The sequence below is a fragment of the Phaseolus vulgaris genome, chromosome 6 (assembly GCF_051622355.1).
Source record: "Phaseolus vulgaris cultivar YP4 chromosome 6, ASM5162235v1, whole genome shotgun sequence".
Classification (NCBI taxonomy): Eukaryota; Viridiplantae; Streptophyta; class Magnoliopsida; order Fabales; family Fabaceae; genus Phaseolus; species Phaseolus vulgaris.
In genome coordinates, this window is record NC_143503.1 from 9325098 (window position 1) to 9349376 (window position 24279).

The 24279-nt window shown below is 34.3% G+C and overlaps 1 non-coding gene and 1 pseudogene across 1 annotated transcript; both read right to left on the reverse strand.

Moving 5' to 3' along the window:
• Positions 1-6012: 6012 nt before the first annotated feature.
• LOC137818028 (uncharacterized) lies at positions 6013-7612 on the reverse strand. The gene is made up of 5 exons (XR_016521735.1): positions 7258-7612; positions 6933-7180; positions 6673-6863; positions 6224-6328; positions 6013-6118 (listed from the first exon to the last, which is right to left on the reverse strand). It is a non-coding gene; the product is annotated as an uncharacterized LOC137818028 (transcript).
• Positions 7613-7749: 137 nt separating this feature from the next.
• On the reverse strand, positions 7750-22314 carry LOC150026300 (uncharacterized; annotated as a pseudogene).
• Between the last annotated feature and the right edge of the window lie 1965 nt (positions 22315-24279).

A 24279-nucleotide genomic window follows, 5' to 3' on the forward strand; every position in this document is an offset into this window, starting at 1 on the left:
TGAGATACAAATGCCATTGCTTCACAGAAGTTGTTCAAGGATTTCCTAGTTGATACTCCTTTCTCAATGTTCCCAATGACATTATCAAGGGTTAGGTCTCTAGGGGTTTTCCACTCTTTTGGCAAACCTGCAGGCACAGTAGATTCTTGCATAGCATGTGTATCAGCAGTATCAAAATGAATCGATTCATTTTGATTTAAAATAGATTTAAATTCATTACTGTCAAGATCATCAACAGCAGTTTTAGATATGCTATGATCAGTTTCATCAAATACAACATGCATTGATTCTTCTACTATGAGCAACCTTTTATTGAAGACTCTATATGCATGACCATTCAAAGCATAACCAATGTGCACACCTTCATCAGATTTAGCATCAAACTTACCTAGATTTTCTTTGCCATTATTCAATACAAAGCATTTACACCCAAATACCCTAAGGTGACTCACACTAGGTTTCCTGCCCTTATACAATTCATATGGAGTTTTCTTAAGAATGGGTCTAATTAAGGTTCTATTTAAGACATAAGCTGCAGTATAGACTGCATCTGCTCAAAAATACTCAGGGAGCTTAGATTCATTTAACATGGTTCTAGCTAGTTCCTCTAATGATCTGTTTTTCCTTTCAACTACACCATTTTGTTGGGGTGTCCTAGGGGCTGAAAAGGTGTGTGATATCCCATGCTTCTCACAGAACCTCTCAAATCTAGCATTCTGAAACTCTCCCCCATGATCACTTCGAATTGATTTAATGCAGCAACCATTTTCATTTTGCAGAATCTTGGCTAATTTCTTAAAAGCAATGTAAGCATCATTTTTATGTGCAAGAAACAAAGTCCATGTAAATCTAGAGTAGTCATCCACAAAAACTAAAGCATACAAATTTCCAGCTAAGCTAGCAACTCTAGATGGTCCAAATAAGTCCATATGTAATACATCCAATGGATTTTTTGTAGAAACAATATCTTTTAAATTGAAAGAGGATCTGATTTGTTTACCTTTCACACAAGCATCACAGAGCCTGTTATCCTGAAATTTAATGTTAGGTAAACCAGAAACTAGATCTTTAGATTTGAGTTTATTTAAGTGATTAGTGTGTATGTGAGCTAACCTCCTGTGCCACAGCCAAGACTCATCACTTCTAGACAGCAAACACTCATTTGAAGAGTTAGTTTCCATGATATTCAAAAGATATATGTTATTCACTCTCTTACCAGTAAACAGTACCTTACCATATGAATCACTTGAGATTGTGTAGCCCTATGACTCAAAGTTCACCTTGTATTCTTTGTCACAAAGTTGGCTTATGCTGAGAAGGCTATGCTTGAGTCCTTCTACATAAAGCACATTCTCAATAGTGGTTGAATTCCCTGTTCCAACAGTGCCTCTGCCCAAAATTCTTCCTCGATTATTATCACCATAGGTTACATGTCCCTCTGCTTTGAGCTTCAAGCTAGTGAATTTTGTAAGATCTCCAGTCATATGCTTGGAGCAGCCACTGTCCAAGTACCACTGATTTTTCTTGTTGCTCATATGCAAAACAGAATAAAAATGATACAAATGGTACCCTTTTCAGTATAGGGTCCAACACAGATTAAAACCTTCTCTTTGGTAGCCATTTTGCTAAATTCTTAGGAACAATATGCTTTCTAGCAATGCATGACCTAGAGGTATGACCAGATTTCATGCAGTAAAAACAGGTTACATGAGATGCCTTTTTGCCACTGTTAAAAGCTGAAAAACCTGATTTTGCTGGAACAAAAAAACTTGAAAGCTTTTTGACATTGGTTACATTTCCAGGGACATAACCAAGACCATTTTTATTGAAAACAGCATTCTGTGAGCCAAGGAGAGACTCAAGGTTCTCTCTTCCCTTGGTGAAATTGGAAAGGGTTTTTAGCAAATACTCCACTTGTTTTTCCATTTTTTTGCAGTTTTCACAGGTTTTAATAGAGGCATGCAAGCATGTTAGTTCAAGGCTTATCAAATCTGTTTTGGCTTTATGCAGTTCTTCCTCAAGTGTTTTTACTTTAGGTGCAAGCACATTATTTACCTTTTGCAACTTATTGCATATTACAGCTAGCCTATTTGCTTCATCATGTGTTTCTTTGAAAGCAGCAAGCAATTGATCATAGTTATCAGAATCCACAGAAAATTCACTTACTGAATAAGAGATTGACTCCTCATCCTTCATCATGAAGCACAAATTGTTTTCCTCACTCTCAATTGAAGAGCTCCTGGTTGAAGATACTTCATTTTCTTCCCATGAGATGTAAGCTTTTCTCCCCTTGCTCCTTTCAACTTTCTTGCTGGCAGATTTGTCCTTTGCTTGATTGTTTGGACAGTCCGTTTTGATGTGCCCTGTTTTGCCACAACCAAAGCAAGTATAGGTAGAGGAATTTGAGTCATTAGGTTTAGGATACCTTCTTTTCTGCTGGTTACTATCTCTGCTTTTCTTCTTAAAGAATTTGCTGAATCTCTTTGTAAGAAGACTGATTGTATGATCATTTTCAGCATCTTCTTTTTCTTCCTTGATCTCACTCTGTTCGCTTGCTTTCAGTGCAAGTTCTTTGGATTTTCTTTCCACTGTTTCCTGTTCTATGAGTCTCTTGAGCTCCATCTCATGCTCCATTAGCTTTCCAAAGAGTGCAACAGTTCCCAGCTTTGGCAGATCACAACTTTCTGATATGGCAGTCACCTTTGGTTGCCAGCTTCTGTCGAGGCACTTCAATATCTTTATGTTGAGTTCCTCTCTGTCAAATTCTTTTCCCAAACCAGTAAGGTGATTCACAATATGAGTGAACCTTTTCTGCACATCAGCAATGCTCTCCTCGGGTTGCATTCTAAACAATTCATATTCTTGGATGAGAGAATGTTTTCTTGACCTCTTCACATCTTCAGTACCCTCATGAGTGACTTCTAAGACTTCCCACATCTCCTTAGCTGACTTACATTGGGATATCCTGAAGAACTCATCCATTGTTAATGCAGAGGTTATGATGTTCTTGGCCACAAAATCATGTTGAGCCTTCCTCCTTTTCGGTCTCATTCCATTCAGATCTTGGCTTTACCACTTTTTCATCCTTGACAACCTGCATTGGCACATAGGGTCCATGGACCACAACTTCCCAAATTAATGCATCAATAGATTCCATGAAAATTCGCATTCTAACTTTCCAAAAAGCATAATTCATTCCATTGAACATAGGTGGTCTATTAACAGCAGATCCCTCAGCAAAAAGCACTTTAAACTCAGACATTATTACAAACAAACTTCAATAAAATACAAGTTCTAGCTCTTGATACCAATTGTTGGGTTTAATAGTGCCAAAGTTCAAGAGGGGGGGGGGGGGGGGTGAATTGACCTTTTAAAAGTTTCTCGCAAAATCAGTGTTTAACAGAGTTTACAGAAAATAAATCGATTTATTTGGAAATGAACAGATTTATTTTGGCACTGTTTATGTTTGAAAGAACTTTTATACAACCAGGTTAATCACGAGATTATGCAGATAGATTTTCCAGATACACACACTGATATTAGAAAGAAAAAACAGTGAATCACAAACTAGCAAGAGTCAATTTTAAGCAAGTGATTAAGGTTCAATTGATAGCTTGATAATTAATTGAGTAACCTATTACAATTAATCTGTTCCAGTGGCTTTTAACAGATTATAGATGTTCTTTTCAGAATGAACCAGTTTTTCCAGAAATTAAGAACAGTATGAACCAAGCCCAGAAAGAACAGATTTATTATTAATTGAACAGATTTATTTCTTGACAGTTTAACAGTTATGCAGAAATTTACGTGCAGAGATTAAGGGTGAATGAACACAAGACAATTATACTGGTTCACTCAACTGAGCTACATCCAGTCTTCACCTAAACCAAGGTGAAATTCACTAAAACACAATTCAAACAAACACAAATCCCACTGTTCTTGAACCCTACAAGAACTTAGGTACACTTGCTGAAAAACCCTATTTCAGCATACACACTCTTCAAGAAACCCTATCAAGAAGAGTTTACAACAACACTTTTACAGAAAAAGAAATGTGAAACGAATACACCTAATAGAGGATGCAGAAATCTTCCTTAAACCAGTAGAAGATATCGCTAAAACTGTAGCAGCACCTCTCACCAAGCTTTGGAACCAAACAAGAACAAGCACCCTTTTGATTTTCGAAATCTTTCAAGAACAAATGCTAATTCCTTGTAAAACCTTAATTCTCTGATGCAAAACTTGTTTTCTCAATTGTATGATCGATGTTTAAACTCAGAAACAAGTTTTTTTTTAATAGAAAACCAACTTATAACAGATTTTTGAAAAACAGTTAAAGCTGTTATAAAAAGAAAAGATTGAAAATAAAATGAACAGATTTATTTTCAAAAGCAGTTAGAGAATCTATTATGTGAGGAGACTTAGTCAGCCATTCTGGTGCAGGAACAAAACTGAAAACCGTTTAAGCTAGACATGACACCAGAGTCAAAAAGAATCTATTCTTTTACAGATGAACAGATTTATTTTTCAAAACGATAACAACAAAGGCTTTAACTATTTAAACACAGTCATTTTGAAAGGTAGAAGACTTAGTCAAAATACTTGATGCACAAAATCTAATTTTCACAAGACTTAGCCAAGACATTAGTTTAAAAATGAATCTGTTTATTTGGAAAAGAACAGATTTATTTTTATGCAATAAACGTGTTTTTTGTAAAACATGTGAAAAACAGTTTAAGTGGTTAAGAGGTGAGTTACTCAGCAAAAAGCCTACTCTTAAACAACCTCTAAACACTACCTAAGACATTCTTAAAGCAAAAGGAAATATACATGAATAGTACATAAAAGTCTTCATCAAACACACGTCTTGAAGGGGCAACAACCATCTTCAACAATACCCACCCAATCCTCACATGTGTAACTGGAGGATCAGTGTGATGAGCATATATTTATTCACATTTAATAGCTTTAATCATAGATTATTGACTGTCCAACAGTCCATCAGATTCATATAATTGAGTTTATTTGGGCCTTTATTATTATCTCTGTTAATTTTGTAATTTTAACCTAAGTTGCTTCTTTTGGATCATAACAGGAAACAAGATCTGATATAAAGAATTAGAGAATTAAATCTGCCAATATCTGAGAAAAGGAATTAAATGCAAATTTCTGCCGGGATATTCTCTAAAACTTCTGCAATTAAAATTCTTCTGCAAAATCCTTCAAAAAATAGAGAAATATACTTTGAAGATATTATTTAAGAAAATCTTCTGCAATATTTCTCACATCAATGTTGGAATCAATTACAATTAATGCATAAATCTGAAGAAAATTGGAAGAAAATCAAGAATAAAATCTAAAACTATTTGGGAATGAAGATATATGTTTAATAATTCGAAGCAGGAAAGGAAACATCTGTAATTGTAAAACAGTATCAGTATTATCTTGACGTTCATCCTGAAACAATTAAACAAAATGTACAAAATTTTAAAAATATTATCAAGTTTATAAATAAAATAAGATAAATACAAATTGAATGCAAATTATATGTCTTTACCTGGTCCAAATAAGGATCATGAGTGGAAGTAGATGAACCTGGAGCAACTACACTATTTTCTTTCCTTAAAACCCGTGACATCATATGTTCTATATCCCCCTCATTCAAATCTGGGTTTTGTTGCTTAAGCACAAATTTCACAATTGCTTCTAAACCTTCAACCTTTTGAGTTAGGGAGTTCACTTCAATAACATACCCTTTATGGATAGCGGCAATTTCTTGCTTCCTTTTTAATACTGATGGTGTCACAGTCCTTCCATAGCAACGAACTCGACCAGGCCTTTCTTTTCCAAACATTGATTCAAATGTTTTTTTCCATAGTTTCACTTGATGCGTTTTGCATAGAACCAAGCATAGACTGAAATATATGTACATATATCGTAGTTAATGATTAAAAAAAGAAGCATATAGACACGTTTTGTAAATTAAAATAAACTTACAATGACATCTAGTGTTTATTCATCCACTACTTTTCCTTTCCGAGTAGGACGACCTTGACGTGTTTTTATAAACATTTCAGCTCTAGTGACCTCTTCACCATCCTTTTTTGCAGCACTCTTTAAGAATGAAAAGTTAATAGTCAGTATTTGAAATTTAAAGCTGCAAGAAATAATGATATAACTAGATTTATACGATGAGAGAGAAACAATTAAAATAATACCAATAGCTCGAACTCTAGCAAAGTTTATTGGTCTCATTCAATGCATATACTTTTGTGTTTGCCTATTGCTTGCATTTTTTCACTAATGCTCTATATTTTGGGACAAGAAAAATTATCAGTATACTAAACAATAGTTCTAAACAGAAACAAAAACAAAAATTGAAAAAAGAAAATAGAAACAAAAACAGAAACAGTTATAACAACAACAACAACAAAAACAGCAACAACAAAAACAACAACAACTAGAGCAACAACAACAAAAACAACAACAACAACAACAACAACTAGCAACTAGCAAACAACAACCAGCAAACAGAAAACAGAAACAGAAACAAACGAAAACATAAAATAGAAAACAAAAACAGTACCAAAAACATAAACAAAAACTAAATAAAGAAAATAGAAAACAAAACATTTATGTGATAACAACATTAACACACCTGGATAACAACATTTTCCAAAATATGCAATCAAATTCTTGAAATGATGTTCAGGAACGGATTGTGGTCTATGTTTCAGTCGTTCCTTCATGGTGAAATATTTTATAAAATATTGTCTCTTGATATGACATTTGTACCATCTCCATGCATCATTTATGCGACAAAATATTGCTTTCTCTCCATTCTTAGAAATAATAAATTTTTCCTGAATATAAACACATGTCATTAATATCTCATACATATTATATCATTACAAAAAAAATGATTCAAATACCATGACGTATTTCCATATGCAATCCTTGTAATCCTTAAGCAAAGCCTTGATGTTTGTATAAATTAATGGACAAAAGTCTAAATTCCTAGCATTGGTCCCAAGAAAATAACTTAAGTTAGACACCACTTTGTCATTGGGACCAACAGGCTCTCCATGTTCGTCCAAGATAACTTCTGGACGCTTTTCAATATTTCTTGCATGTATTTTCAAGCATTGAGTCAATCCTCGAGTTTTTTTCTTGCTAGTGGCTAATTGAACATGAAAATTGTTTAAGTTGTAATGTATATATAACAAGCATTAAACTTGCCAAATAAAGTATTATTACCTTCTTCAGCAATTATTTCATGGTCATCTCCTTCATTCAAGTTTTCTTCTTCATGTCCTTCATCTTCTATTTCTTTTTGAAATTCTGCATCTTGCTGGTCCTTTTCTTCTTGAACCACTTGATTAAATGTTTCTCCATTTTGATCAAGAAACTTACCAATCAACATTGATCCACATACTTTGGTTGGTTGTTTCTTCTTAAAAGTAATTTCCATCTCAATCATTGAGTGATAATCTTCTATTAATACCTTTTTCTTATTTTGATTTACCCTTGAGCTATCATGTTCCCCTCTTGCCCTCTTTATAGATTTTGATTTGTCCTTGGATTTATCAATTGTATTTGATCCTTCTCCCATAACATTATCAATCCTCTTATAACTAATCTCTCTTTGTATCCTTTCTTTGGATAGTTGTTTGGCATTTGAATTGGCAAGTTCAAGTAAGGCAACTTCAATGTTTTCAAGCCTTCATTTACTTGTTTCTTCTTTTGTTATTACCATTTTTTTCCTTGATTTTTGGCACGAACTTGAATAAAAGATCGTGTAATGGCTTGTATCTTGGCTCTTGAATCATTAATGGCTTGTATTGGGGTCTTATTATTTTGGCATCCCACTTGATAATTTGACAAATTAAATTGTCCATTAGAAACAATCATAGGTTCCCTAGTTGTCTCAACAATGCTTCCTTTTTCACGTTTGACATGGAACCTCCTAAGCAATTCCTTACTTGAATCTACTTCCTTTCCCATTGACTAAAACAAGAACACAAAATTGTGAGTGATGCGTCAATGATAGATACTAAAAGTGACAAATATAACCTTCATTATAACTTGTGTATCATAAATAACTCATAACTCAAAGATACGTTAAAGCAGAAGTTCACCTCTGAATAGTGAATATGAGATATTCTCCCTTGTTGTTTGAATAGTTGAAGCCAACGAATGATTAAAGAAAGAATTGGTACAAGCCTGCCAAGAAATAATACTATAAGTTTGTTGCAAATAGCAAAACGACTAGATAACACTAGATAGCAAGAATTCTAAAAAGTATGCAAAAGTGTAATGATATGTCCACATTTAGTATTGGAAAAACAAATATATAAGACAATAGTAGTAGTAGTAAGCAGTTAAAGGTAACAAAATTATTACCTATTTTAAGTATCTAGTACTTAAAATAGAAGATTATCACGTCATCTTTCGAGGCTCGAGTTTTGAACCATTCACTAAATTCTCGACTTTGGGTTTTGGCCTTCACCCACTTTCCTCTTTTAGTGCCCCTATTAACACTCTCATCAAACTCTCTGCAAAGGCATCGATATATTATTGGTTAAAACTACATAACAAGTTTATATAACAAGATATAAACAATAGGAAATTATTATCATACCTATTGTATATGTCAATTGCATCACAATTGAATAAGAGGTATCGATGAGCTTGAGATTTCGATGTGAAATCTATAGAAAATGGTTTACCATTAGTTTTCCCTCCTATAGGGCGACCAAGACTTGAGATATAATCAATTGCATCTATTTCACATACATCATTGTGATTATAATTGTGGTGTTCTCTGTTTAACCTTGTTTCTACACCTCCATGCAAATATCTTGAGCAAAAAGTCAAAGCCTCTTCTGCTAAATACCCTTCAGCAATAGAACCTTCTGGGTAAGCTTTATTTCAAACATAATTCTTCAGTCTGCATAAATATCTTTCAATGGGGTACATCCATCGAAATTGAACGGGGCCACCTAATCTCACTTCATTCGGCAAATGAATAGGTAAGTGAAGCATTATGTCAAAAAAACTAGGTGGAAAAATCATCTCTAATTGACAAAGTATTTGTACTACTTCTGCTTCCAAGTAATCCATATCATGCACTTGTATAACCTTTTCACATATAGAGTGAAAGAATGACCCAAATCGAATTAGAGGATCAGCCACTGTATCAGGCATAATGCTTCTTATTGCCACTGGTAGTAAGTAATGCAACATGAAATGTGCATCATGACTCTTATAACCATATATTTTCTTGTTATTAACATGCACACACTTTGAAATATTTGATGCACTTCCATCTGGTAATTTGGCAGCCTTAAAAACACCACAAAAGATAGATTTCTCATTAGCATTCATTGAAAAATAGGCTGCTGAAAATTGTACTCGGCCTTTATCAATCTCCGTTGGATGAAGATCCTTTCTTATTCCCATATTTTGCAAATCATAACGAGCATTAACATGATCTTTTGTCTTCCCTTGAATATCCAAAAGAGTGCCCACAATACTATCACATATGTTTTTCTCAATATGCATGACGTCCAAATTGTGACGTAATCTATTTGTTGCCCAATAAGGCAACTCAAAAAAGATTGATCTCTTTTTCCATGGACCATCACTTGTCTTTTTTGCATTCTTTCCGAATTCATTGATGAAATCTTTTAACATTTCTATGATTTCTGGCCCTTCTAACATGTGTGGTGTAGATCCAAATTCTTTTTTTCCATTAAAAGACTTCTTATTAGATCTCCAAGGATGGCTCGTTGGTAAAAACACATGATGCTTCATATAGCACATTTTATGGCTATGTTTCAAGTAAGATGAATTAGTGTCATAATTACAATATGCACAAGCTAATCTTCCTTTGGTGCTCCAACCTGACAACATCGCATACCTAGGGTAGTCACTGATAGTCCATAGAAGAGCGACACGCATTAAAAATGTTTCATTTTCTGAAGCATCATATGTTTCTACTCCAAACTCCCATAAATCTTTTAACTCCTAAATCAACAGTTGAAGGTACACATCAATATCATTTCCTAGTGATTGTGGTCCAGGAATCAACAATGATAACATTGTATATTCAGGTTTCATGCACAACCAAGGTGGAAAGTTGTACACCATCATCACAGGCCACGTGCTATGTGATATGCTCATGGTCATAAATGGATTAAATCCATCACTAGCCAGACCAAGTCTTACATTGCGCGAATCGCGAATCAGTAGAAAAATCTTCATGAAGACTATCAAAGTTCTTCTAAGCTTCACCATCAGCGGGATGTCTCATTTTCCCATCCTTCGATCGTTCTTCTTCATGCCATCTCATGGACTCAACATTCTTTGAACACATAAATAGTCTTTGAAGTCTAAGAATCAATGGAAAGTGTCGCAATACTTTGGCAGGAACTTTATGCTCATATTTTGGTTGTTCAACCTCATAATTGACATTTGGAAATTCCTTCCATCGTGAAGATTTACATATACTGCAAACATCTAGACCCTCATTCTCTTGCCAAAATAACATGCAATCTTTTGGACAAGCATGAATCTTTTTATAATCAAGGCCTAGATCACCAATCATAGTCTTTGTTTTGTTAAAAGAATCAGGAATATTCAAACTAGGCATAACCTCTTTTAGTAATTGTAGGAGATCAGTGAATGAAGAATTGCTCCAACCATGAAGACATTTCAATAAATACAATCGAATGATGAAAGATAAAGTGGGGAAGTTTTTACACCCAGGGTAGAGTTCTTGATTTGCATCATTAATCAAATGGTAGAACTTTCTAGCTTCATCGTTAGGACCCTTTTTGCCTACTTTTGCTTCTACCACATTTCTATGTGTCATACAATAAGCCATAAATATCATCTTGTGAATCTTCATTATCTATCATGTCATCATCACTTTCGGTAGTCGAAGGTATTTCTTCTCCATGGTGAATCCAAACATTATATCCTTTTAGAAAGCCCGTGGCTATTAAATGATCATAAACCACATGTCTTCTTGCCCAAACACAGTTTCTACAATCAACGCATGGACATAAAATCTCACGTCCTTGAGGTCTTCCTCTAGTGTAAGCAAAATCTAAAAATGACTCAAGACCCTCTATATATTCTCTACTAAACCTTGTTATATGCAAGAAATTCTCCTAATTAGTTGCCTAAGAATTAACTATTAATAATGTACACAAATTATATGCAAGAAATATTGTGTAAATTGAGATTGTAATTCCAAAATATGCAGCTGACACATAGGAGATAAATCTGCAATTTAAAATTATAATTCTTAATTCTCTTATATAAAAACTATTTTAATACTTTATATATGTGTCTATTTCGTTACGTAAAAATTTTGTATAAAAAGGAATTGAAATAAAGATATAAGATGAATATTAATTTTAAAATAAAGATAATGGAGATTAATTAAAATAAAATTTATTAGAAATGAGATTGAAAGTTTCAAACAAAAACTCTTATTTAATTAAATATACTTATTCAAGTTTTTACTTAATTCTGTTTTAATACTGAATTAACTTAAAAGTGATTTCCAATCATCTCACATTTTGAATCCTAATTAAAATGATACTTACTAAAAAATATTAAAATACAATAACTTAAAACTTAAATAGTCCAACCGGACACTTTGAGCTAGAAATGTAAACACAAATTCAATTAAATTTCTTTACTTAAGTATTTAAAGATAAATCAATTTTCAGTAACCCTTATTATTATCATAAGTTTGGTAAAGAAATTTATTATCACTAATTACTAATTAGTATAAATCATATTTTAAATTATTAATATGTATAACTTATTTTTATACATAATTTATTTTTATTTCACTTATGATATTATAATATAAGTATATGCACACATGTTGCAGTTCTTTAAAACTTGAAAAAAAAATATATAAAAAGGTGATAGTCACATAACAATAGACTATTCAAGTATTTTAATGAGAAAAAGACAAAATATATACAAGTCAATCACATTTTCTTAGAGAAACTTCCAACCTCAAGAATATGGACAAAGGAACCTGTTGTGCAAATTGCCATAGTTATTTGCTATCAATAAAGTCCTACTAAAAAAAAAAATAATAGTCAAGTACATTTACCTTATAACTGTCACTTTTTTTTAGAAGTTTTTATATCATTCACCTATGAAATAAGGTTTGAAACTTCGGTAGGGTTTTTCACCGTGTGGTTATTTTATTTTATTTTTTATCAAAATGGAGTCCGTTTAAAAAAATTATAAATTTAGGCAAGTCGTGCCAATTCGGCACGACTTCATATGCACAAATCGTTCCAATTTGACACGACTCTCCCATGTCATACTGAAGTCGTGCCAACTTGACACGACTTCTGCCCTGTCATACTGAAGTCGTGCCAACTTGGCACGACTTCTGCCACGTCATATTTTTATTTATTTTTTTAAAAAAAATTATTGTTTATATATTGGGTAGTAAGTTATATAATGTTAAAAGTTTGCATACATGAGACATTAAATATCAAAATATACTTTTTGGCTAGTGGGAAAACATGTCCGGGGACAATGTCCTCAGGAGTTAATGGCTCAAAGTTTGAATAAGCTGATTATCCAAATATGATCCATACACGATTATCCAATTTTTTGTTCCTTAAAACTAACACTCTTAGAAAATTATGTATCAAAATTAATTTTTAACATTACATAACTTACTACCAATATATAAACAATAAAAAAAAATAAAAATATGAAGAGTCATGTCTAATTGGGACGATTTGTGCATATGAAGTCGTGCCGAATTGGCACGACTTGATCAAAATCCCCAACTTCGATGCTATCAAATTAATCTTCATACAACTTCAGTCCATCAGCCAAATTCACCTAAAAGGGAAGAAATAAAAAGGGGCATATTAAATATAGAAAATAAAAGATAAACCTGGAGGGTATTCTTCTTCCCTCTACCTTCCTTTTATAAAATCTTTGACACTATTACGGGAAGTGGTCCAGCCTTTCACACGTGTAAACTATAAACAAAATTTATTTTTATTAAAATAACATTAAAATAAATTTTATCCTTTTAGGAGTAGTACAATATTTTAGTACGTAGTTTCTGGGATTAAAAATATACATATATATATATATAATTATTGAAGTAAAAATTAAAAGTAATCTTACTAGACTTAAAAATTATAATATATTGAAGTAAAAATAAAATAACAATAGCTAGGATGGTTGAAGATAAGACTAGACTTACTAGACTTAAAAATTATAATCTATAAAAAGTAAAATGAGATGAATAGGAATTTATTAGACAGAATATATGGAACAACAATCACAGAATAAACAATAAATTATTAATGGGATGGGAGAGATTATAGAAGAGTATAAGATATTATATGCAAAATGAAAGGCTCAAATTAGCATAGTAGAATGTGAATTGAGCTAGCTACATTAGTCTTTGTTTTGAAGATTATGATGGGTGTTCAAAAATTTGATTCCAAATTAATGCCTTCCTAATGCTCATCAATCAATATAAAAAACTATTATTAGACTAATATATGCGAGAATCTGTCATTTATGTTGGAACTAATATTTGTGCTGTCATTTACGTTGACAATTCCAATAATTAGATACAATAAATTCTCCTAATCAAAATTATAAAAAAAAAACTATCATAATACTTAATTATGGTTCTTAATTCTCTTATAAAAAACTATTATAAATATATATGTCTACTTGTTAAGGAATTCCAAATTCAAAATTATTGGGTACCTGAGTTCTCACATAACAATAAGATAACAATCAACAGACAAAACTGCTAGGAATAGATGGATTTTTCATAAGTTGCAGAATGACTATCTTATCTATGGGCATGCTCATACAGTGCTCTTGTTTTTTCATTCTCTCTCATTTTTAATAATAAGAAAGTTGATACAGTTTCTCTGCTACTAAGAAATTACAACTTAGCTACAACACTGTATGATTATCAATTTTGGTGATCTTATTGTCTCTTTGCTTTTAAAAAACACAATACTTGACGCACATCATCCATAATTGTTTTGGTATGAAAATCAGATACAATAATAAGTATAGATTAATCTTTAAACAATTGATTGGAAAAAAAGAAAATTTCTACTAAGTCCACAGAATATAATGGGGCATGTAAATTTTCCTCTTATGCATTTCTACTAAGTTTATACCTCTGCAGGCACCAATTGCAAAAAAACAAATACCAACCAACTGATTAAATTATGATAAATTTGAATATTCACAATTGATTAGCTTATAATATTCACCTTGATTGAATGTATTCAATTGAGGTCCTATTAACAAGTCCAAGCTACAATTATAATTAAAAAGAAATACACTTGAAAAAGTAAATAATTCCTAAAATCTGAGTCCATGAAATATTAAAAAAAGAAAACAAAGAATTATTTTGAATGCAGAGGTTATTGTTTCTCATCAAGTTTCTTGTAATTCTCCTAAAACCCATCTTGTTCTTTTTCTTGTTGATTTATGCACTAATCAAGTTGACTAGTCTCCATTTTAAAAACAGAGAAGCTGAATGATGTTATGTGATCTATGTAGAGAAACTGGGAAACTATTGTGCAATATTATAAGCCACTTAGGTTGTCTGTGTCCTTTTAGTTTGATACAAATGCTTTAGTAAGTTATAAAATAAAAGTTTTTTTTTCCCTTAACTATAGTCCAAGATGTTGAACAAGATGTTTTAATATCTCCAAATCCAAGAGGAAAGCTTGAAGACCTTGCTGCTGGGTGTGTGTGTTGTCTAGTTGTTTGAAACTTGTTAATTCACTCATTAAGTTGATCCAAGTTCATTTGAATCTTTAACCTTTTGAAAAGATGTGTTTTCTAAAAAGCTGTCAAAATTTCAACAGGTTGTTTTACCTTAGCAGTTTTTGAAAAACTTGGTTGACTTTGCTGTCAAACCAAAACAATCGATTGTTTCGACAAAACAACCGATTGTTTTCCTGCAAACCTTAACAGAATTTTGTTAAGCGGTTTTAATATGTTTTAAATGATCCTAACTAACTTGGCTCATTTATTAAATGCTTTTGACCACTTGGTGGGTCTATATAAAGGTGGATTTACGCTCCTAATCTTGGAGTAACATAAAGAGTTTATCAAATCAGTTTTTCCAAGATTTGAAAGAGCTTTGGATCATTCTTAAGTGTGTGGAATAGGATTGGGTTGTAATTCTGAACTTTAAGCTTTGTAATACCCAGGTGTATTCTATTCCCTTCTTCCTTGATTATTGTATTTCTGTAGTTGTGTTGCCAAGGAGTGTTGTGTGTTCTTGAGGGGTTCAAGATCAACACTCTTGGTGTGGTTTGCCAAAGGTAGTGTGTTTCTTGAGGGGTTCAAGGTCACTACTTTGTTGTGTGGTGTTTGCAATCTGGTTTTGATTGCATAGTGGAATACCCACTGGTTTCCGAGGACTAGATGTAGCTCTTGGTGTAAGAGTGAACCATTATAAATTGCTTGCGTGCTTATCTCTTACCCTAAAACAATATAGGAATTTATGGAATTTTGAAACAAGGATTTGATTAGTCAACTTGTGAAATTGCCAAATTTAATGATCTTGTATACTTACCAAGTTACTTACTATGCATGAACTATTTTTTTTGTGCAATTGTGTTTTTGTTTTCTACTAAGTAGCGAAACTTTTCCAAAACATTCAAGAAATGGTAAAAGAAGAAAGCAATGTGCAGAACCTAAAATATAAATTAGGAAATCCAACAGAGAACCTAAAATGCAGAAAATCCAACAAAGAGCCTAAAGTGTAGGAAATCCAACAGAGAACCTAAAAGGCAGGAAATCCAACAGAGAACAAACAATACAGAAAATCCAATAGAGAACCTAAAATGCAGGAAATCCAACAGAGAACAAACAATGCAGGAAATAAATCCAACAGAGAACAAACAATACAGGAAATAAATCCAACAGAGAAGCAAAACATAGCACAATGAAGAAATCTGCATCACACTATTGAACGAAACATTTAAAAAAAAAATCCAAAATATAAATATCGAATCCAATGAAGTTCATCCCTAAACCCTAAAATTGATTTTTAATCCTATTTTTGACACTAAAAATCCTACCACATGCGAAAATGGAAAGAAGAAAACTTAAACCTATCTCTTCACATCATTTGCTTCCGACAACGTCATTGCGGTGAATGAATTTGAAGAACGAAGAGCTTACCTTACTCGCACAATGCCACTCCTGCTTCGTAGCGAACAGCTTAGGGTTTCAAAGCGATCTTGGTTTTGGCTTCAACTTAGACTTGTGTATATGCAAGAGTCTTCGTCCGTGCAGGCACAAGGTTTAGGGTTTACTGACTCAATGTCAGCTCAATGACGACCACTCAATGCCAGCTCAAAGACAAGGTACGTTCGTGACGAAGTTGAATCTTAATTATCACAATTTAAAAACTTAATTAATCACAATTTAAAAACTTAATTATCACAATTTAAAAACTAAGCCTATATGTTATTTAATCACTTTAAAAATGTTATCTAAAATATTAGTTAAACACCACATTTTAAAAAATGTTGCCTAAAATACTATTTAACATATCTACAATTTTAAAAGGATTCTTTAAAGTACTCACAATCTGGTCCACATTTTATAAAATATTGCTTAAAATAAATAGGCAACGCTTTTCCTAAATACTTTGAGATAAAGGTAAATAAATCTTACTAAGTGGGCAACAATAAAAAAGTGTTACTTATACTCACTTTAGGCAACACTTTTCTACCCGTTGATATGTCAGCGTTGCCTAAAGTAAAAAAATGGTGTAGTGTTTTAATCTGATTTTGTGCAAGGGAAAGAAGATTATAAAAGAGACTTCAAGGGGAGGAAGAAGTAGCTTTTTGGATCGCGTTTTAGAGGAGCAAACACATTCTAGACCTAGTTTTCTTTACTTCTTTATAATACTTTTGTTTTCCCTCCGCATGGAAGGCTAAACCTTTTTGGTTGATTCTCTTGTAATTTCCCATTGAGTTCTGAGGTTTTGGTTAATAAAAGTTTCATTTTTTAATTCTCTATAGCAGTTGTTTTAATAGTCTAATCTCCTGAAAAACTGGTTTTGTGAGAAGTTGTACTTGAACGCATGATTGAGAGTCTTCCTTATCTTAAACTTTGGTTTCTTAGTTAGTTCACATTGTTCTAATTAATTTCTTAGGTGCTGATGACTTTTTACAGCAAGTGCACCGCGTTTGTCAGAAGTAATAATTGTCCCTAAGGACGGATATCGATCCCACAAGGAACAATGAATTATCGAGTACAATATTCGCTAAATATAACAATAGAACAATAAAAAGAGTTTTTAGTTGGTTATGTTGGCACTAATCAATAAGAAAAAAAACAAAGAATTAGTTGCTTCAATTGGAAAAATAGGGATTAAGTTTCATCTCTCTCACTCTCATATCTTTTGATTAGCATGTTAATATTAAGTTCTTTGATGAAATTTGATGCCCGTAGAAAATTCATTTTATTGATCTTTCGCATATAAAATCCTTAAGAATGTTTCCTAAATATCGATATCTCGCATACTTATAAAAACAACTTAGAATCACACTCAAACGTTAATGGCAATTAACATTTCAAGTCTATCTCTAGCACTCAAATATGCTAAGTATTGTTGTTTATCTTTGAACCCTAAAAATACCTCTCATTTAGATTTAAGATTCTCAATTTGTCACAAAATTTTAAAAGTAAAACAAAAATACCAATAATCAATCAAGAATTAAATATTAATATATAAGATATCACCTTAATACATAAGAGTTTGAGCAAATTACTCCCAATTCCAAAGGGTAGAATTAGCCACGCATACTTCTAGCACCTTCCATTCTCCTAATTGGGTTACAATTCACTATATGGTGTTTTCCTCTTAATTTAGCACCTAGGGTTGAGCCTCTAGCCCCCTATTTATCCTAGTTTTCTAGGGTTAGGTCACTCTTATGTCGCGCTAATGGGTTAAGTGATAAAACATAAAAAATGCTCAATCTTTCTTTGCATCTTTTTCCATTTTGGGACCTTCCAACTTTCACTTTTTAGCTCAAATTATTCTCCTTTACTCCAAATCTTCAATCCTCCTTAAAAATCTACAATTAACACCAAATTTATGAATAAAATGATCTTATTCAAATAAAGCTCATAAAAAATGTAAAAAGGTATAAATTCATAAATTAAGGATTATTTTATATGTAAATTAGTAATAAATCCTCATAAGTGCCTATATTTTAATATGAAATATTACTGAAATTAGACACTTATCAGGTGCATGATTTAAGAGAGAGGAGATAAGCATTTCCATGGAGTATACGCATGGAACAAAGTGGGTATTGATTAAACCAGTAGACACAATCTTTACTGGTGAGTTTCAAGTTGAATAAGATTGATGCATGTTCAATTTGGTTAGCTCTGTTTGAGGATTGAGAAAGGAATAATCTTTAGAGAACCGGTGAGGAATTCAATGGTGGAATAACTTGGGAGTCAACTTGCATTCTTTACTATTTTATATCATCATTTATATTTTCTTTCTTAGCAATCACAACCCCTTTTTATTATTATTGTTATTGTTAATCCTTATTTCTTGCAGATAAGTTTTGAATTTTGTTCACTGGACTCACTATTGGATTTTTTTGGGAGACGACTTGAGGTCATTTGACCACTTTTATACTATAATCTATCTAGCGTTAGATAGGTCTACGCTAGAATCATATTCAATTTGACTGCTAAACGACAGCTATCACAGTGCATCCGAATAATGACCGAGCTCCATGAGGGCATTTACGGTACTCGCATAGGAGAACGAGTTCTCTCATTGAAGGTCATCCAAGATAGGTATTATTGCCCGACCATGAAGGAGGATTATGCGAAATATGCACAACGCTGTGAGCAATGTTAGAAGCACGTTGATTGGTGCTACGCGCCAACCGAGGAACTGTTGTCCATTTATAGCCTATGGCCCTTCCATACATGGGGAATAAACATTTTAGGTCATTTCCCTTTGGCGATATGCCAGATGAAATATCTCATTGTGGCCATTGAATACTTCACCATGTGGGTTAAAGTTGAGTCAGTGACATAAATAACTGCTCACAAGGTGCAACACTTTGGGTGGAAGAACATTATGTGTCGTTTGGGATTCTGAGGCACCTATTGTCCAACAATGGAACCCAATTTACTAGACAACAGTTGGGTAAGCTATGCTTGGAACTCGGGATAAAGTAGATATTCACCTCTGTAGAACACCCTTAGACGAATGGTCAGGTTGAATCGACTAACAGAGTCCTATTGAAAGGGTTGAAGAGGAGGCTAGAAAAGGCAAAGGGAACTTGGTTAGAAGAAGTTCCCAGAATTCAGTGGGCCTATCACACCACCCCTTAGTCAACAACTAAAGAGACACCCTTCAGTTTGGTATATGGTTCAGATGCCATGATACCAGTAGAAATACAAGAGAACTCTCCTCGGTTCCAGAGCTTCGTTGTTGAGGAATCTAACGAAGGAAGGAAGGTGAACCTAGACTTGTTAGATGAGGTGCGTGAACATGCTCGTATTAACTCAGAGGCTTTAAAGAGAAGAGTGGAGCTGAGGCAAAAGACCAAGACGAGACCTCAACAGTTCAAGGTTGCTGACATGGTGATGTGAAAGGCCCATCCCTACCAGTTAGAAAACAAGTTATCTCAAAAGTGGATTGGCCAGTTTTGCGTATTTGAGGTGCTCGGGAATGGAACGTATAGGTTGGAAACCCTAGAAGAGGGAGCCATTCCTCGAACGTGGAACGTGACAAACCTCAAGTTTTACTTCAGTTAAGATATTTTGTTTTAATGCTTTCTTTTGAACAATATGATGATTAAGGTGATGCTTGTTTTCCCTTTAAGAGGTTTTTTAACGAGGTCATCTATTGATAAATTTGTTCTTGAAAGATAGTGCATTAGTTTTGTTGATTTATTTGAGTTAGCACATCATAAGTCGACCTAGCTTGGTGTCAGTATGACTATCCAAGCATAGGCACCCCGTGAGACTAGTTTGTCTGATGATTCCCTTGATCTAAGTGACAGATAAGATGACCTAGCTCAGTGTCAGTACGACTACCCGAGTATGGGCGTCTGCGCGTAAATTGGTTATCTAAGTGTCAGATAAGATGACCTAGCTTAGTGTCAGTACGACTACCCGAGTATAGGAGCCTTGTTCATAAATTGGTTATCTAGTGTCAGGTAAGACGACCTAGCTCGGTGTCAGTACGACTACCCAAGTATAGGTGCCATGCACATAAATTGGTTATCTAAGTGTCAGATAAGACGACCTAGCTCGGTGTCAGTACGACTACCGGAGTATAAGCACCATGTGCATAAAACTAATATAAAGGAAGTATTTGGTAGGGTAAAACGCCCTAACTCGGTATAAGAATGACTACCCGAGTATAGGCATTCTGCAGATTGATTTGTTATTACTAAATCGTTTCATCCAATGCAAGGTAAGACAACCTAACTAGGTGTGAGAGCGACTACCCAAGTATAGGCGCTCTGCAATTTGGTTTGTTATGAGTAGAGTCATTCACACCTGGCAAGACGTCCTAGCCCGAAGTGAGTCAAGTCATCTGCGTGCAGGCACCTTGTAGTGGTGAGTTTGTTAGATTTGGTACATGGTAAGTCGGACTAACTTGGCGTGTGAACGATCACCTGAGTTTTGGCGCTCTGTGAAATGATTAAATGATATGTAGTTGAATCCTTCTATTATATATGTGGATAAGGCGGTTGAGCTCGAAGCAAGTACGATTATCCGAGCAGGCGCTCTGTGAAGCAAGGCTCAGAGAAGTCATGATAGGCAGCCTTTGGCCCAGTTTGTGAAACAAAGTTATGCAAGTCGAGATTAAGTATAGGCTCGTTTAGCTATGGGTTTATGATTCATCAAAAGGTTAATTCTATGTTAAGTGGGAATTCCATGATTTTTCATGCTTAGTCTTGCCTAACACTACAAGAAAATCATGAAATAGAAACCATTTTTTAGAGACCAAAATAATTAGTTGCAATAGTAACTAAATTAGAGACCATTTTATAAACTAAAAAAAAAATTGGTTTCTAAATTAGTTTCTATTATTGTTAAATAGTTTTCTAAATTGGTATCTAATTAGCAACCAAGGTTTTAGAGACCAAATTTAGAAACTAAATAATTGGTAGTTAAAAACTTAGTCGCTAATTAGATACAAATTTAGAAACTATTTAACAATAATAGAAACTAATTTAGAAACCAAATTTTTGTTTAGTTTCTAAAATGGTCTCTAATTTAGTTACTATTGCAACTAATTATTTTGGTCTCTAAAAATTGGTTTCTATTTCATGTTTTTCTTGTAGTGTAAGTTAGATTTTCGTTATACTTATTACTTCACGCTCAGGATGTGGAGATGAGTTAGTATAAGTGATAAGGTATTCACATGAGTATTGATAGTAATTGTGTAAAGACATTGGCAATAAGGCAAGAAAGTTGTTATTCTCATACTCAAGCTAGCAGAAGCTCATTATATGTTGTGTGTTAAGATAAGTTAAGGAGTAAGGCATGCATTTGTAAAGGTATCAAAATAACTATACATGACAAAGCAAGTCAAAGACGTGAAATGAGAAAAAGCAAAGGTACTGATAACATAAAATCATAAAGTGTTCAAATAGTAAGAGAGTTTAGCATATTACATACCATAAAATGTTTAATTTCATTATCCCTTAGTTGGCCATCGACCACGGTTTTACCCGGGCCGAGTTCTGAGTAGTCCAGATCAGGATGGAGCGTTGATGCTTGTTCGATGGCTCCCTTGAATCCTACAAGGTAGGATTGGGCAGCATCTTACTTGAAAGATTCCCTAGCCTTAGTGAGGTCCTCCCCTCGGCGGGTTACCTCATTTTCCTACTCTTAAATTTTGGACAAGAGCTTGTCCTTCTCTTCTGCTAAGCTTGAAGTTTCTTGAGCCTTCTCGGCCAGGAGTCACTTGGTTTCTTCATGAAGATCAGCAAGGCATGTGGCTTCAGCTCGGGCATAGTCGTTCAAACGGTTGATCTCGGCCCGTAGGTGTCTTACCTCTCGCTGAAGCTCCACGACCCTTTGATCTTCAGCAGATTCCGACTTCGTGGTTTAGAAACAACCTATGGCAAAGGCCTGCCCAATCTGCTTCATGGTGTTGCAAAACAGGTGGCCTTCATCGAGGGCCATGAGCCTATCCTTGTCATCGCTGGGCAGGAAGGCGTGTTCATTGTAGGTTGGGACGTCGAAGCTCATATCCCACAAGCCCTTCCTCTTAAAGCTCTCCGCTTCGCCTTCCTGGATGACAATTACATCTCAGTGCATAGCTTGGCGTTCCGAGGGAGCAAAGTCCTGATTGGGGGCTCGACCATCCAAGTGAGAATGCTCGGTAGGGGGAGGAGTTGCTTTCCTTTTTCTTTTAAAAAAAGCCCCAAGGTGGTTTACTCGTCCAGCTCAGTTGGGGCTTGAGTAATGGTGACTGGAGCTTTCTTTTTTTGAGTTAAATAATCCTTGGGCATGTTGGCAGCTGCCTTCATCTTTTTGGCCATCTCGGCTAGCTTCGCCTTGCTGATATTAGATAACATCCTCCCTGCAAAGAAAATAAGTAAATGGTTAATAAGTGGTGGCAGAGTTATTTTCACCAAGAGTGGGAAATAAGGAGTACCAATATAAGCCTTCAGGAAACTGGGAAGGTACTCGTTGGATATTAAGTAGGAGGTGTTGAAGACAACCTTCAAGCTTAACAGGAATTGGCAAATCTCTTGATCTTTTGGTGATAGATCTTCCAAGCGTTTATCACTTTGGAATCTGGGCTCAGGGGTCCAATATAGGGGAAATCCATCTAGAAGGGTTGGATCTCTTATTGAGGCTCGAACTTTAACGATTTTGCCTTTAAAATTCTTATATGAAGATTGGAAGAGGGAAAGAAGGGTTTTTCACGGGGCACCGTTCAGGGACACCCACAATTTAGTACTTGCGTGTTTAGCTTCAAAAAAGTATAAAAAGACTTCAACAGACCGTGAGATGTCGAACTAAGCACATAAAATAATAAAAGCACGGATGAATGCCAAGCTATTACGGTGTAACTGGGAAGGGGCAACGTTGAGCTCGGTCAAAAGCTCTTTTTCGAAGATGGACAAAGGGAAATGTAAGAGGACCTGATATGATTCCAATAGCAAGGTATAGATGATTCTTTGACATTTTATGGAATCAACTTGTGTTGGAGAATGAATAGGCACTTTTAATAGAAATGGATCAATGTTCTATGTTTCAAGAACTCACCAAAACTTGCACCAAACACCAAACTCACATGGAAGACCCATTTCTTGCCAATTGAACCGATTAAAAGAGAGAAGGAAGCAAATGAACCGATTAAAATGCTTAGAAAATGAAAAGCACCGAACAAATCAGTAAGAAATGAAGAGGAAACACTTGAATCCAGCAAAAGAGAATAAGAACCAAACACTATATGAAATTAAGCTCAAAACACCGAATAGAAGAAACCTAAGCATGTTTTTGAATTCGTATGAACATGGAAATGAAATGAAAAGATGGAGAAGAGAGGAACTTATGAGAATGAAGAGCTTGGTTGATGGACACGCCACTTGAAGTATGAATGCTCCAAGATAAGTGTGCAATGCCGCCACTTGAGAGAACCAAGGCACTCAAGATGAGACAAGGAAGAGGAGAAGACAAGTTCTCACACACTCAATCACCAATTTGGGAGAGTTTTGCTACTACAATTCTCAAATCTGAATTATGAAGGACCTAAGCCCTCCTTTTATAGGAGCAAGGGTCGGTCATTTACAAAGCTCATTCCATAAGCTACCCAAAAGACTCCTACACTCACGCCCCTACTAAGCTCACTCCCCAAGCTTCTAGAATTTCCTAAACTAAAGCCTAAAGATGCTTTTACAAAAGAGGTGTCTAATGTTTCCCTCTAAGCACCAAAAGATATTATAAAAAGAGAAAACAACCTTCCACTATTTCCTAATTCCTTGAACTTGCTCCTTGTAAGCCTATGAGGTGTCTAATGACTTCTTGAGCGTCTACAACTTGGGCCTCTACCTCTTCTTGTCCTTGAGTATTGGCTTCTCTTTCGTCTTGATCTTGATCTCCATCATACTCCTCGAGTTGGAGAGAATTCGACCACGAATTCTGGAGACATACAGAAAAAGGAGTTAGATCACTGATATTAAAAGTATGACTACCAAGGTATGT